At 47.6% G+C, this 14,777-nt stretch overlaps 1 protein-coding gene across 1 annotated transcript in view; it reads left to right on the top strand.

The window, feature by feature from the left end:
* Positions 1-14,619: 14,619 nt before the first annotated feature.
* The window catches only part of STMN1 (stathmin 1), a 5,472-nt gene continuing 5,314 nt past the window's right edge, over positions 14,620-14,777 (top strand). Inside the window, exon 1 of the mRNA XM_004678638.2 lies at positions 14,620-14,728. The gene's annotated coding sequence lies outside the window, so the exon portion shown is untranslated. The remainder of the gene's footprint in view (positions 14,729-14,777) is intronic.

The raw sequence follows: 14,777 nt of genomic DNA, 5'->3' as shown, positions 1-14,777 counted from the left end.
CATGCCCTTCCTGTGGTTTCTACCCTGGGGTATTACCGTCGCGTGTACTCAAGCAAGGCAGCTGCCGCGGGACCCTGTGTCCTAACCAGCCACTGAAAGCAGCTCAGTGCCCGGCCATGGGGAAAGTATAAATAAAATGGGGTCCGTCTTCAAAATGGGTCACTATTTTGCATTAGAGGAAATAGACTAGAGCTGTTTAGGCAGGGACAGGCATAGAGCTCAAAATATGTTAAGTAAAACCAGAATGCACACAGCATACTACAGCTTTTTCAACATAGCAAACACAACTGCAGGCTCTCTGTGCTATATTCAAATACATGCAAGAGCATTTTTCTTTTTAAAGAAAGTACTGAAAAGATGCACTCCTACCTCGTGAGAGAGGCTTCCCTGGGGCGAGGCGGAGGGCAATGGGACAGTCAGCGGAGGTGAAAGGGAACTTGAGCTTTCTTTGTACTATTCTGTGTTAAAAATAATAATAATAATAATAACAGGGCACTCATGTATTACTTAAGGAATTTTGAACTGTGCATTCATAAAAAGAATGCTGGAACAAATATAGCAAAGTAAATAATAGTTAAATCCTGGTGTCAGAAATGTGTAATCGTTATTTTCTCCTTTGTATTTTTTCAGCTTTTTTTTTTTTTAATGCAGGGAAGCGACATAAAAGTGACTGACACATCTAGACCCTCAGCTCAAAGAAACTGGGTTCTTGTGATTCTGGGTCTGCACCCCAAAAGCCTTCGCCCCACCCTTCTGGGCTTGCAAGGGCCTTGGCGCTCCTGCCTCAGCTTGCTCCCCAGGCCTGAGCAAGTGTGATAGTTGAACCCCGAGGCCTCTAGCCAGGCTTGCTGCCCTGGGCATCTGGCAGGGCTGTTTCCTCGTTCCATGCACCCTGTACCTCTTTTCTCAACCTGCAGTATCCTCCAGGTCTGTACAGCTCAGCTGCCCCTTCTCCTGAGAGGCCTCCCCTCCTCCTTCCCCAGACGATTCCCTCCCTCCCCATTCCCCCATCCCCCACACACTCCTGTGTTTCTGGGTCCTAACTTATTGAATCCCTCTTCTGTTAAATGAACTCTCAGGATCAAATGCAGCCAGTTCTTCCCTTGGCCGAGTCTTCTGGTACTCTTTCTAGAGACTCTGAACCTCTGGGTGTCCCACCCGGATTTGAACCCCAAGATCCTTTACCCCGAGACTACATTCAACCACGGTGCTGGTGCGCTAAGCCCTTCCACACTCAGTCTGCTCCTGAACCGAATATTGGGAGCTCATATATGCCAGGTACTGCTCTCTGGTCATAGAGGAGGGGGCAGACCTATTTTCAGGGACCTCCTGTCAAGCCAGGCCCAGGGGGCAGGGGTCACAGAAAGTAAATAACTTGCCTACTTGTGATAAGTAGTGTATCTTGTGAATGCAGCAGAACTGTGAGCACTCAGAGCTCACGGACTCACTCGATGACTGCTCTGGTTTCCTCCTGAGGAACTTGGTTGCAGAGAGTATTCATTTAGTTAACACGCATCAAATGGGTCCTGTGTGACAGATCTGTTAGGTGCCCCAGGTCAGTAGTCCTTGCCGTCCAAAAACATCGTTGAGACAGAAAGCAGACATATAACCCAATGACAGCAACGGACAGTGCAGACATGTAGGGAGCCGCAGAGACTTGAAGGAACCGGTTAACTGTGAGCGGTTGGGGGTGGGGGGTAGACAGGGATTTCTCAGCGTGGTTGGCAATGAGAGATGCTCAAAAGATGGCTAGGAGTTTCCCCATCTGGAGAGGAGAGGGTATACAGGCAGCAGGAGAGAGCACAGCCATGGGATATAGGAAGCTTGGGGTGTTTGCACTACCGAGGTGACAGCACACTGGCTGGGGGCCTGGCAAGGATGGCGCAAAGGGTCCTGGAGAGATGGGGGAGAACTGGATTGTGGAGGGGATCCATCCTGCGCCGTGCTGAGGGGCTTGGCCTTTTACCCCACAGGCATTGGGTATGGTAGAAGAGCTCAGCTTTTTGGGGAGCATAGTGGTGGCAGCAGAGCAGAGGCTGACCTACTGCTGTCATGGTCGTAGGAAACTTTATATTCAATTCGATGCCAACATCAAAACATCAGATCTCACAAGAAACCCTACATTCTGGCTTCTTTAAGCATGCATTGTTCCAAGATAGACATTTGCCAAAGCCGAGAGGAAGCCTCCTGTGACGGATTAAATTGTCTCTCCCTGCTCAGAAGAAAAAAAAAAAGAGTCCTTTTTTTTAAAGATTTAATTATTTATGCATTTAGAACTGGGTTACAGGCCAGGGGTGCAGGGCAGTGCGACGGAGTGGGGAGCAGAACAGGCAGATCGACGAGGTACATGCTGAGGAGAGCAGCAGGCAAGGCAGAGGTCTGCTGCGCCGTGTGGGTCAGCTCCAGGGCGGGGATTGAACTCGCACTGAAGCGGATGAGGTTAGCTTGCAGTGCTGTGCTTTAATCCACCACGCCAGCAGGGAGGCCTGATGTTGAAGTCCTAACTCCCTGTATGCGTGGATGTGACCTTACATACCCATGGATGTGACCTTGTAAATTGGGTCTTTGTAGACAATCGTGATGAGGTCATCAGGCTGGGCTTTAATCCAGTAAGATGGGTGTCCTTATAAAAAGGGGATGTTTGGACAATGCAAGCTGCCATCTACATGCCCAGGGGCGGATGAGGGCACCAGGAAGCCGCAGAGGAGCCTGGCAGATTCTCCCTCACAGCCTCAGAAGGGACCAACACTGCTGTCACCTGGATTCCAGACTTCAGCCCAGAAAGCCGCCAGACCGCCAGTCTGTGTGTCAGCCACAGTTTGTGGCGTGTTGTCAAGGCAGCCTCAGGAAGGGAGTGCACCCACTGGCCCACTGACTGGGCACCTCGCCCGCCAGTGACTGGGGCAGGTGCATGTGTGGGGAAGGGATTCAAGGGACGGAGCAGAGTGGAGGCCAATTAGGAGGCTGCTGATTATCCAGTGAGTGCTGGGTGCTGGAGAGCCCTTCAGGGTGCCGCCTGCTAACTGACGGGAGGGCGTAGAATAAGCCCCCAAAGGTCCATAAATCAACCCCAGGTTGCAGCAACACATCTGCGTTTCATCCCCCCCTGTGTTTTCTCTTGCACAGCACCTACCCTTCTCTACCCGACATCCCACCTTCTAGGCTCAAGTTCTCCTTGGTGTATACTTTCACCCTCCTCAGAGTGGGTGTGATTTCAGCAGCCTTGGCTTCAACTTCCTGTGACAGCTGTCACCTCTGTTCTCACTGAATTGCTGACATTGCTGATGAATGCCAACTGCTTAGGAGTTTAGTGAGTAGCTGGGGTCAGGGTCCCGTGCCAGGCCCCCACAAAGTGAGCTATGGAATCATGCAGAAATGAATTAAAAGAAACTAGTAAGTTCCCCTCCCCCCCTTTTTTTTAAAAAAAAAAGAGTTATTTATTTATGCATACAAGAGCTGAGGGTACAGGCCACAGGGGCAGGGGGTGAGAGGATTCACCAGAGACAGGGTAGGGAGCAGAACAGGCAGATGTAGTGAAACACACTGCTGAGGGGAGCAGTCAGTGGGTCAGGAGAAGTCTGCTACTCTATGTAGGTCAACTCCCCTGGCTGGGGATCTAACTCGTGCTGCAGTGGCTGCGGATAGCTTCATAGTGCTCAGTGCTTTAACCCACTGAGCCACCAGGGAGTGTCAGCCACCCCCTGCTTTTAAGCCCTTAAGCACACATTCAAGAAAAAGACTAGATCTCAAAAGAAAGAAAAGTCCCCCCAGCCCTAGGTGGGAGGAACAGCCTACTTTGTCTGTCTGAAGCCCCAGAGGTCCAGCAGGGGACAAGGCCTGCTCCCTGCCCCTCCCCATCCCCACCTCATCTTTCTTGCTCACATTTTGATGATTTGCGAAGTTGGAAGAAGCATTAGAAGCCAATCACAAACAGACTCCACATTAAAGAGATGTCGCTGGCTAAAGAGACAGGCATATTGAGTTCTGCACTGGATCCTGGAACTTGAAGGGACCCCGGTGGCAACAGGGGGCACCCCGTTAAAGCCAGCCCTTTAGTTCACTTCTTGTCCCAATGTTCATGATGGAGTTTGGCTGCATGTGTCAACACTGTGCAAGCTGTTGCTATGACAGCAGCTGACCGGAGGCAGGAACTCTCGACCATTTTGCAGTTCTCTGGGAATCTAACACGACTTCAAGACTTCAAGTTTAAAAACAAGCGAAAGGCATAAGTTTTTAAATGTCCCAGGGATCGTGCTTCCCCCTAGTTTCATTGTGATGCCCTGGACACGCCTCCCCGTGAGCCCAGGTTACCAGGCGTTAGGCTCTGACCCACGTGTGTCATGGAAAGATCACTGTAAGTCTGATGAGCGGCCATCACCTTAGCGAGATTGTAAAGAAAGAAAGAAATTCTCCCGGTGATGGAAGTTCTGAGGATCACCACTCTTAATGACCTCGAGATGAGCCAACAGCAGCGCTGCCTGCAGTCACCGCTCTGCAGGGGACACCTTAGCGCTTATTCACCTTGTCATGGGCAACCTGCTGATGTCCTTCATTCAGCTCCACGCTGCCCCCACCCACCGTTGTTTAGGTTCTGGAGCGTGTGAGGTCACAGAGCGTTCCTCTCTCTGACTTCACCGTGACAGCACCGTGCCCTGGCGTTCATCCACACTGCGCCAAGTGGCGGGAGCCCCTCCTGTGGTGACTGGCCACTGTTCCAGTGTCGCACGGGGGCCCTGCGCTTGTCTGCTTGTCTTGGCTGTGGTAGATTACATCCTGCCTGTGCCTGATGTGGACGACCCTTGTCCACTCTTTTCTAGTCCCAGACTGGATTGCTCGCAGCACCTGGTAGTTCTGTTTTTAATTATTTGATTAATTCTCTTGTCTTTTTGATGGTAGCCGTTCTCACAGGTGTCCCAGTGAGGTTACAGAGAGGTCACACCTCACTGTGGCCTTGAGTTATCTTCCCCCGAAGATTAGTAGTGTTGAGCATCATTTTTTGTACACCTGTTGGCCACGTGGACACCATCATTGGGAAAAGTGTCCATCTAGGGCCTTTGCTGTTTTTCAAATTGCATTATTTGGATTTTTTGCTACTGAGTTGTTTGTTCTTGTATAGTTTGGATATTAAGTCTTGGCTACATGGCTTGTTAAGTCCCCCCCATTCCACAGGTTGTCTTTTTACCTTGTTGTTTCTTTCACTGTACAAAACCTTTTTAATTTGATGTAGTCCTGCTCATTTACTTTTTATTTTGTTGTTTATGTTTTAAGGTATCACATTCAAAGAAATCATTGCCAACATCCACATCAAAAGACTTTTTTCCAGATGTTTTTCCATGCTTTTTGCTTCCGGCCTTACATTTAAGACTTCAAAATCCATTTGGAGCTCATCTTTCGAGTGGTATAAGCTAGGTGTCTAGTCTCATTCTTTTACATGTGATTATCCAATTTTTCTAGTACCATTTGTTAAAGAACCTATTCTTTCTTCTTCAGCTATTCTTGTCTCTCTTCCCAAGTATTCGTTGGCATATTCTTGTCTCTCTTCTCACGTGTTAGTTGGCATATGTGCCTAGGGCGTCTCTGGGCTGTCGATTATGTTCCACTGCTCTGTTTTTATGCCAGTTTTGATGACTAGAACTTTATAATATAACTTGAAACCAGAAGTATTATGTCTCTTCTCGTTTGCTCTTGGTTGCTTTGGTTATTCAGGCTTTTACTGTGGTTCCATATAAATGGTATTTATTTTAATTGAAAGTGACTGGGCTCTAGAACAGACCCTCAGTTATGCTGTCAGACCCTTAGATCTGAGTGCTGTTTAGTGGCCAAAATATATCAGCTGAATGGTCCAGCAATTACTGAGTATCTATTCATGACACTATCGGGATAGCAAGACAAAATCATATAGAATCCTGCTCTCAAGAAACTTTCTAGTAAGGGGACAAACATACGCACAGACAGCAATAATTCCAGCATGGTGTAGGTATGTGTGTGTGTGTTATGGGGAGGGCATCAGAAACATTAACCAAGATCTTGAAGGTGGAAAGAATTGCAGTAGAAACAGAGACCAAGAGGCTCAAGGCTGAGGTGTCAGCAAAAACACTGACATATACAGAACTGTGACTTTTCAGGGAGCCTGGAATAGCCCAGTAAAGCTAGAAACTGGGCGGTTGGGGTGAGAATACAGAGGTCTCAATATAGAGGACACAGGAGAACATAAGACCAATGAGGACGGAGTCTTTTAAACAGAACTGTTTTACCCTTAATAAAAGTAGTATATGCTCATTTAAAGGTTGGTATATCCACAATAGCGCAAAGTAGAAAACCAAAGTCGGTTATTATTTTACCCTTCTGAATAAGTATTTTGGTGTTTCCTTTATTATATTTTCTTTCTGGTTGAACTCATATTCTGCACCCGGTTGAATGGTCTTTCATGATTTGTTCATTTACCATAATAGCCCGAGGCTTTCTCCAGCTGATTAAAAAAGAACCTGAAAGTACAAAAGGAGATCATTTCATCCACCTTCCGATTAAAACAAGAACCTTAATTTAACATTGCCAACTGGTTGACAAATCTTTGTCTGGACACCTCTTGTAGCGAGAACTCATCCATTCTTTAGTTAGTCCACTCTCTTGTTAGCAGCCACAGAGCTCTTCATGTCTCTTCATTGTGCCCCATACCTGTACCTTTTCAAAATAACATATCTTCAGGCAAGAATCAGGGCCACAGGGTTTAACTGATTTATGGATGTAGACTGCAGTATTATCACAGTGGTTCTCAAATACCAGGCCATTAACCTTTGCACTTTAATCCTAAAAAAAAATTGAGAGGCTGGAAAGGGAGCAGGGTTTGACACATGGTGGACAACATGGACCAGTGACAAGCCACCAACACAGTGGGAGCAACCGTGGACCTGACCGGGCTCAGCTTGCACAAGCAAATTGTGTGAAATTGAGAAATGGCAGAGAGCCTTGAGACAGACTACACGCTCTGACCTCCACTTAAAAAGGGTATTGGGAGATGTGGAAGAAACTGTGGCTACATAGAAATTGACAAGGAAACTACGAAGAAACCTATAAATCAACCAAACAGAATATTCTGATTGTTTTGTCTGGTGTTGCTTGTGCTCACTGTTGCTCCATTCAGAGTTGGCTGAAACAAAGAGTGTATCCTTATGGGGACAGGAGACTGTATGAGTACCTCTCTACATGGGGAAGATTGTCAAGAGAACGCTGTGTAAATTTTTGATATTAACAAATGACCAAGATTCGCCCACTCCTGAAGTGAGCTGATCTGCAGATAACTCCACAAATTGTCAAGCTTCAAACACCAACCCTTCGAGTAAAAGTGGTCACCTAGATACAGAGTCCTTTTCCAGGAGTTTTTCCAACTGTTTTTTTTTTTAAGATGATCCTTTTTTCTTTAAATTTGTTTCCTTTTTAATTAAAACAAAATTTTAGGTTTCAGGAATTTTTACTTTTTTCACGTGATGTGTCCCAAAGTTTAATTCACCATATGTTTTCAAGCAGAAAAGTGGCATGATCAGAGTTGAGCTTGATGGTTAATACCAGAGCTGTCATGACTGAGGTTTTATTACCCATTAGACACAGTGTTAGTTACTATATGCCTATTGCTTCATTTAGTCTTGCCAGTAACCCTAAGAAGTAGCAGCACTGTCGCCATTGTGCAGATGATGGAACTCAGGTCCCCAAAAGGAAGGAACACGCCCCGCCTCACAGACATAGCTGAACAGCACTGCAGCATCCTGTGAGCACAGGCTTCTAGCCTGCAGTGACGTGAATTAGCCATTTGACCCTGGGCAAATGTCGAAAGTTCTCTGGGTCTCTCTTTCCCTTCTGTAAAATAGTCGGGTTAACTGATACAAGAGTTTAGAGCGATAGTTAAAAGTATAGACTTGGAACCAGACTGTAGAGGTTCTGTTCTGCTGTGTAGCCTAGTTGGACAAGTGAGTTCATCTTTCTACAAGCTGCAAACCTGCAGCAGGAGAATTACAGAAAAGAAATCCACATACCCATGGCCAAGTATTAAGAGTTATAGATCATACTAGCAAATTATCAAGTGTGTGTGTGCTACCCTTCTATCTGGACAAATATACTTCCATAATAGCTCCAGCTAGGTTTTAAATTGAGAATTGTTGGATTCTTTGGCATTCCAGATCAGAACATGACAGAACCAATTCCCTTTTCCTCCCTAATCCTGTCTCCCTGCCCCAACACCCAGGTTCTGTCCACACCACTTAGCCTGGACAGAGAGTGTGGCTACTAGCTGGGAAGTTTGCAGACCCAGAGATGTGACGGGCATAGAGGCTGAAAGTTCACCTAGGCCATTTGGACAGGGAATTCTGGGGTCCCAAATAACAGAGTGTGGTTTAAAGAGTGTCCCAGGCCCTAGGTGGCACCTCTCCCTGGCCCAGGGAGGGGAGATTCAGCTGGAGGAGGGAGGGAGCAGAAGCGCAGGGTCTGGGGCAAGACTGCTGCTCTCTAAGGAAGATACTGGCTCTCTGGGTCTCAGTTTCTGTAAGGTTTGACTGGGACTTGCCTGTCCTTCATTTCCAGAAAAAAAAATCAGTCCTGGGCAAGCTGGAACAGTTGGTCACCCCCATTTCCTCATCTTTATAATTAGGTTAAAAATATCTTATGAGAGTGCTATGAGAGTTAAATGCATTACCACATGTGGAGTTAGAGCGGGGCCGGCCACGTGGTACACATTCTAGGAGCGTATTAGCTATTTGTCACTTTTCCCATTATTTTTCTTGTGGTAAAATATATCTAACATCCATTTGATCATTTTAACCACATTATAAACAGTTCCATGGTATTAAGTACACATGGTTCTGCAACCTTCACCACCACTCAACTCTCTCACCTTTTCATCTTGTGTAACTGAAACTGTCTCCAATAACAATGACATCCTTCCCTTCCCACAGCTCCAGGCAGCCACCACTTTACATTCTATCTCTCTGATTTCTACTAAGTATCTCATAGAAGTGGAGTCACACACAGTATTTGTCTTTTTGTGACTGACATATTTTACTTAGCGTAATATCCTCAAGGTTCATTTTTGTTGTACCATGTCCACATTTTCTGCTGTGGATGGATGTTTGAGTTGCTCCAATTTTTTTTTTTTAAGATTTATTTAGTTATGCATACAGAATTGGGGTACAGGCCAAAGGTGCAGGGAGTGAGAAGACTCAACAGAGACAGAGTGGGAAACAGACTGACTGAAACATACTGCTGCGGGGAGCAGCGGGCGAGTCAGGAGAGGTCTGCTGTGCCCTGTGGGTCAGCTTCCTGGCCGGGGATGGAAATGCAGGTGCTGGAGTGGCTGGTGATAGCTTGATAGCACTGGGACATAACCCCTTGTGCCACCAGGGAGGTCCTGCCTGAGGTTTTAAACCTGGAAGGCAAGTGACTAGCAAAGTCACTAGCTGAGTGGAGGAACACAGGTGTGGTTAATGGGAAGATGTTGGTTCAGTGTGGGTCAAGTTCTTTAGATAGTTGGAAATGATTCAGAAGAGGGATGGGAGCACAGAAGACACATGGGAGTTATTCCCATAAAAGGAGTAATTAGAAGAAAGCATGGCCTTAAGTAGAGATGAAGGTTAGAATGTGGAGTGAGAAGACTGGGTTGGGCTGTGACATCTTGACTGCACCCCACTCACATTTAGTATGTGTGTGTGTGCATGTGTGCCCTTATCATAGTTCATGGACTCAAAAATGCCATGGATTTAAAAACAAACCATTATTTTATGTACTAGGAAAATACATACTATCAATTTATTGATTAACATGATATTATTGTTTATTAGGACACGCTATTTACTGATGAGATACAACTGATTCCAAATAGACAACAATGTGCATGGGGGTGGGATTTACAGCTCAGAACTAACTGTATAAGATCTATACCACGTACTGTGCCAGGCATCATGAAAAAGGCAGTAGGCTACAGCTAAGGAAAAGACCCGGCCTTTAAAGCTCCCAGTCTCACAGAGACACCTGCAGACGCTTCTGCTGCAAGACTGACTGAGACAAGTGCCACCAGGGAGGCATCGGGGCTGTTCTGAGATCATCTGCTGCTTGTCAAGGATTTACAGGAGATATTAATATAGACAGAATGACAGTCGCATCTTTCTGGGGATTTCTAGTCCTCCCCCTCCTTTTCCCTGATGCCTGAAATTTCGAGGGACAAAGCCTTTCAAACCATTTTGAATGAAGTGATAGAATGAATGGAAGCACCACGTGGTGAGTGTTGGACTCCTATGGAAGCAACTTGGCACCACCCAAATCACGAGTGTGATTGCCCTGGGCTTGCGGTACTGCTCTAGGAATACATCTTGCAGATAAAGTCACCCACGTGGATGCGTTAGAGTCATTAGAACATTGTTTGAAGTACCAAATATTGGGGATAACCTAGGAGCCACAGATGGGGCACCAGTTGGCTAGACTATGGAACATCCACAGTGATCCCATATTAAGGACATGCTTGATGTAGGACCAGGGACACGATCCCTGATGTGTCTTCTGAACTGAAGAAATGCTAAGTGCAAGACAGGTACAGTGGGCTGGCCTTGCACAGTGGATTTGTGCTAAAAGGGGCAATACGAATCTGTATGTACAAATCTGCTTACATTAAACATCTCTCGAAAGCTAGTAACAATGGTGGGGGAGAGGTAGGTCGTGCATTTGGCAGACGAGGACAAAGGAGGGGAGAAGGCTTTTTATATCTTATTTCTAAATGATGTGAGTATGTTATCTATTTAAAATGTTAATTGAATTTTAAAATTACTCCGTGGGAAGACTTAACACAGTGACTAGGAATTCCACCAAAGGGTGAAAGTCTATAATTTGTTCATTCATCACTCAATAACCTATAGTAGTCAAGATCTGTCTCTGGTGTTCTTTGTCTGTGGCATGCCACTGAACACCCTGGTGTTGCCATGCCCCTGCCCCACCCAGCAATGCCAAGATCCACACTCTTGAGCTAGGACAGAAGGAGGGAAAAATGGGTGAATTTCAGCTCTGTGATGGCTGCATGTCATAAGACTACCAGCAGCTTTCCTCCGGAATCCTGGAGGCTGTCTGTATCTGGTGCCAAGCTGCGGCAAGGATGGGCCTCCTATCCATGTATGGCTCCACCCCTTCCAAGACACCCACATCAGCAAGAAGTTGTCCTGAGTTGGGGCTGGCAGGCTCCAGACGGGTACTCCAGGTGCCTCTGGGAAGCCCCAAAGCTCTGTAGCCAATGTCCTCATGCCTGCCAAGCTGCAAAACAAGGAACACGTGATGGGGGCCTTAAACAGAATCAAATCTCAGTTCTCTGGCCACGAGAAGAACCACATTTCCAGGAAATGGGAACGTGCAGATAATTTGGATGACACGGTGATGGAGTGCCTCATCCCAGATGGCTATGGGGTCAAGTACAGCCCTAATCTTGGCCTTCTGACCAAACAGTACTCATGAAAGAAAGGCTCAGAGCTGCCCACCAATTAACCCCACTACCTACTCATCTAAAAAAGAAAGCAAGATAAACATGTTTTCTAGCAACGACAGCCAGACATTGTGTTAAACACTTTCACTTGTATTAACTTATTTAATCCTGACGACCCCTACGTGGTGTAAGTGCCTAATGTTACCCATGTGGAAACTGAGGACGAGCAAAGTTGTTCTTTGCCTAAAGTCAACAGTCGGCATCCAGGCCCCACATCCCAGTCCTCAAGGTACCAAGACAAAGACACAGCCCTGTCCTCTGGGACTTCATCGCCTGTGGTGAGGGAGACAGGCGTGTGAAATAGCAGACTCACAGGTTTTGAATAGGGAGTGTTAGAGCACTGTGCCGAAAGATTAGGGGATAAAGGGAACACAGCGGCCGAGGATAAGGAGAAAACCTCTCCCACGACACCCTCTTGCCAAGGACAGGCCCTGTGAGCAGCAGTGGAACTCACCAGCGCCCACGCGGGAGACAACCCCTGCAGCCCAAGCAACAATGAACAAAGGCTGCCGGTGCTCTCTGGCAACAGGGGAGATCTGGCTACAGACTGGCCGTCTGATGGGTGCAGACATCCCTTCTGGACTTTGAAGCCCGAAGTGTTCTTCTTTAGCTGTCTGCATAGATCAAATAAGCTGGATGACTGCCATATCTCGACCTCACTTTGTGCTAATCCACAGTCACAGCCAGCTAGCTCCACGGCAATACGACTGAACCATCTGAGCAGAAGCAAAAATAATTCTCATGGGCAAAGATAGACACTTCCAAGATGTGAACATTAACTCTTTGCTGGCACTTCTGCAGGGAGTCGAGTTTGAAGTTAGTTTTAGGAAGTGTCCAGAAAAGAAGTTCTGCCCCTTCCAAAGTGAAGGCACAGTGCTGTTTTCTCTCCTGACAGTTGAAACCCCTTTGTATTCCCAGGCTCGTGCAGGAACAGCCATGAATTGATATATAGCACAGTCTTGCTTCTAGAAGGCAGCCCCACCCTAAACAACAGGGACCATACTACTGCACAAGCATGTTTTTATTCACAGGATCATTCTAGAGGGGCCTTATTCCAGCACCCTTTCCCAGCCCCCAGTCCTCAAGCAGCAGTGAGGATCTCGGGCAACCCTTGTCGCAGAGAATGGGAGGACCAGGCAGCTAACAATGAACCCAGAAGCCAAGTGGCATCGTTAAAAAAGATTAAAAATCTCCATGAGTTCTAACATCTTCCTTCCTTAGCTGTGGTTTCCATGGAAATAGACATCTGCTGTAGGGAGAAAGAAAAGGTGGGGGGAAACCGTGTAAGTGCTTTAAAATAATCAGTGTTTTGAAGGATTTATTTTTTTCTTGTCACAACATTAATTGTCAGAAATGTGAAATTTTTGTGTGGCAATTTTTGTATTTAAAAAAAAAGGAGGATCAAATGGGTGGGGCCTTTCTCTTCAAACCTCCAGATCAAATACAAAGACTTCAAGATAAAGGCTGGTTCAGGGAATAATAGACTCCTTTGGCCTTGGGTTCTTGCTCATTTGTGTTGCCTGCTGATTTGTCACTTTTCAGTAAGGTCTTATTGTCCCCCACCCCCACCTCTTCCAGCCTCTGACGATTTCGCTCAGAAAAGCGACATATGGAAACACCTGGCCATTTTGTGGCTAGGTTTGGTCTGAGAGGGAGAAGCCTTGCAGAGCTCAGAATCTGAATTATTCCTGGATCTGCTCACATGCTAAGAGGAAACCACTGGATTGGGGGAAGGGGAGAAGCCGACCCCACACAAGGGTAATTGTTGGAGAAAATGCCACAACAAGCATATTTCAGGGAACAGTGCATTGCTAATTGTTTGCTTTTTGCAGTTTGCTGCTATAAGATTCAGTTTTCATTGTCCCGGGTATCTAATATTTTACATCCAGCACATCCCTAGTGACTGGCTAGGCACAGAAGTCTTTTTAAATTAGGACTATTGTTTCAGCAGAGTTGGATTTATTTGTTTCTTGGTTTGGGGGGGGGGTGGGTCTATTGGTTAATAAAACGAAGATGCCCTTCTGCCTAGTCCGGACCCCAAAGCAGGTGTTTCGGTGAAATTACCACCACTGGAGGACACAGCCTGGGTAAGAGGAGGAGGAGGGTAAGCAGCCTGGGTAAGAGGAGGAATCATGCTCATTTTATTTATTTTTCCTTTGGGGGAAAGGAGGCCAGTTATTCTAATACCACTAGGGTCAGACCCATTTTCCTTTGTGCTGTTCTGTGCCTTCAAGTCCTTTCAGGTCAGAGAGACCTTGACCTTGTGACTCCTTTTGTTTTGATTCCTAAAAAAGGCCAGCCCCTCTGGGGAGCACGTGCTCCAAGAACAAAAGCAACACTTAGCTGCAGTCTGTGTAGTCTAGAACACTACTGCGCCTTCCTTCTCTATGGTCAGGCAAAGGCTTGGCAAAACAGATGGCCGCTGCATTTAAGCTAAGTGACTTTGTGAGACCAAAGGAGCTCAAATTCCAGAACCACATGCTTATTCCCCGCAGATCTCTGGTCACCATTAGGACCACCAGTCTCCTCCCATCACTAGGACAACAGGTCTCTGGAGACACACGTTGGCACAGAGAATGCACCAGTGAGGAAAGGGCCACGCCTGTGACCTGTTAGGGACGGGTGGGTTAGGGTTATGATGTCACAGTTCAAGTGACAGGTGGGTGTCAGGCAGGACCACGGTGCAGGGGAACTTACAGGGGCGTTGTCCTGTCACTAGGGCTTGGGCGTCTGATGACGGCACGTGGTGGGCAAGAGGGCACTGCGCTGTCCGAGTGCTGCCCTTGGGGTGATGCGGGACACGTGGCTCCACAGAGGAGGAGTCCGCAGACACTGTCTTGAGAGGTAGGGAGGGGGGACCCGCCCCAGCCCGCCCCAGCCCGCCCTCTCACTAGTGATGGGCAAGCTGGTTCGGCCGCATTCTGGCCCTCTGCCACGGTCAGACGGCCGCCCCGACCCGGCTGACACCTGGGGAGACCCCCAAGTGTTCCCCACCCTTGGCATTGTCCTCGGACTCCGCCCGCTGAACTACACTTCCCAAGGTGCTCCGGGGTCCCCAGGGGCGGGGCCCCACTTCGACTGCGGGGGGCAGGGGCGGCACGTGCCGCCGCTCTCAGCCAATGCCTGGCCCTGCGGGGAGGTCACGTGCCGCTGTTTGGCGCTTTTGTGCGCGCCCGGGTCTGTTGGTGCTCAGAGTGTGGCCAGGCGGCTCGGACCGAGCAGGTGGGTGCGGGCCCTGGCGGCGGCGGGCTGGGGACTGCAGGAGGACGCG

Source organism: Condylura cristata, unplaced genomic scaffold (genome assembly GCF_000260355.1).
Source record: "Condylura cristata isolate star-nosed mole 26May11 unplaced genomic scaffold, ConCri1.0 scaffold00008, whole genome shotgun sequence".
NCBI lineage: Eukaryota > Metazoa > Chordata > Mammalia > Eulipotyphla > Talpidae > Condylura > Condylura cristata.
This window is presented reverse-complemented; position numbering and strand designations above follow the sequence as displayed.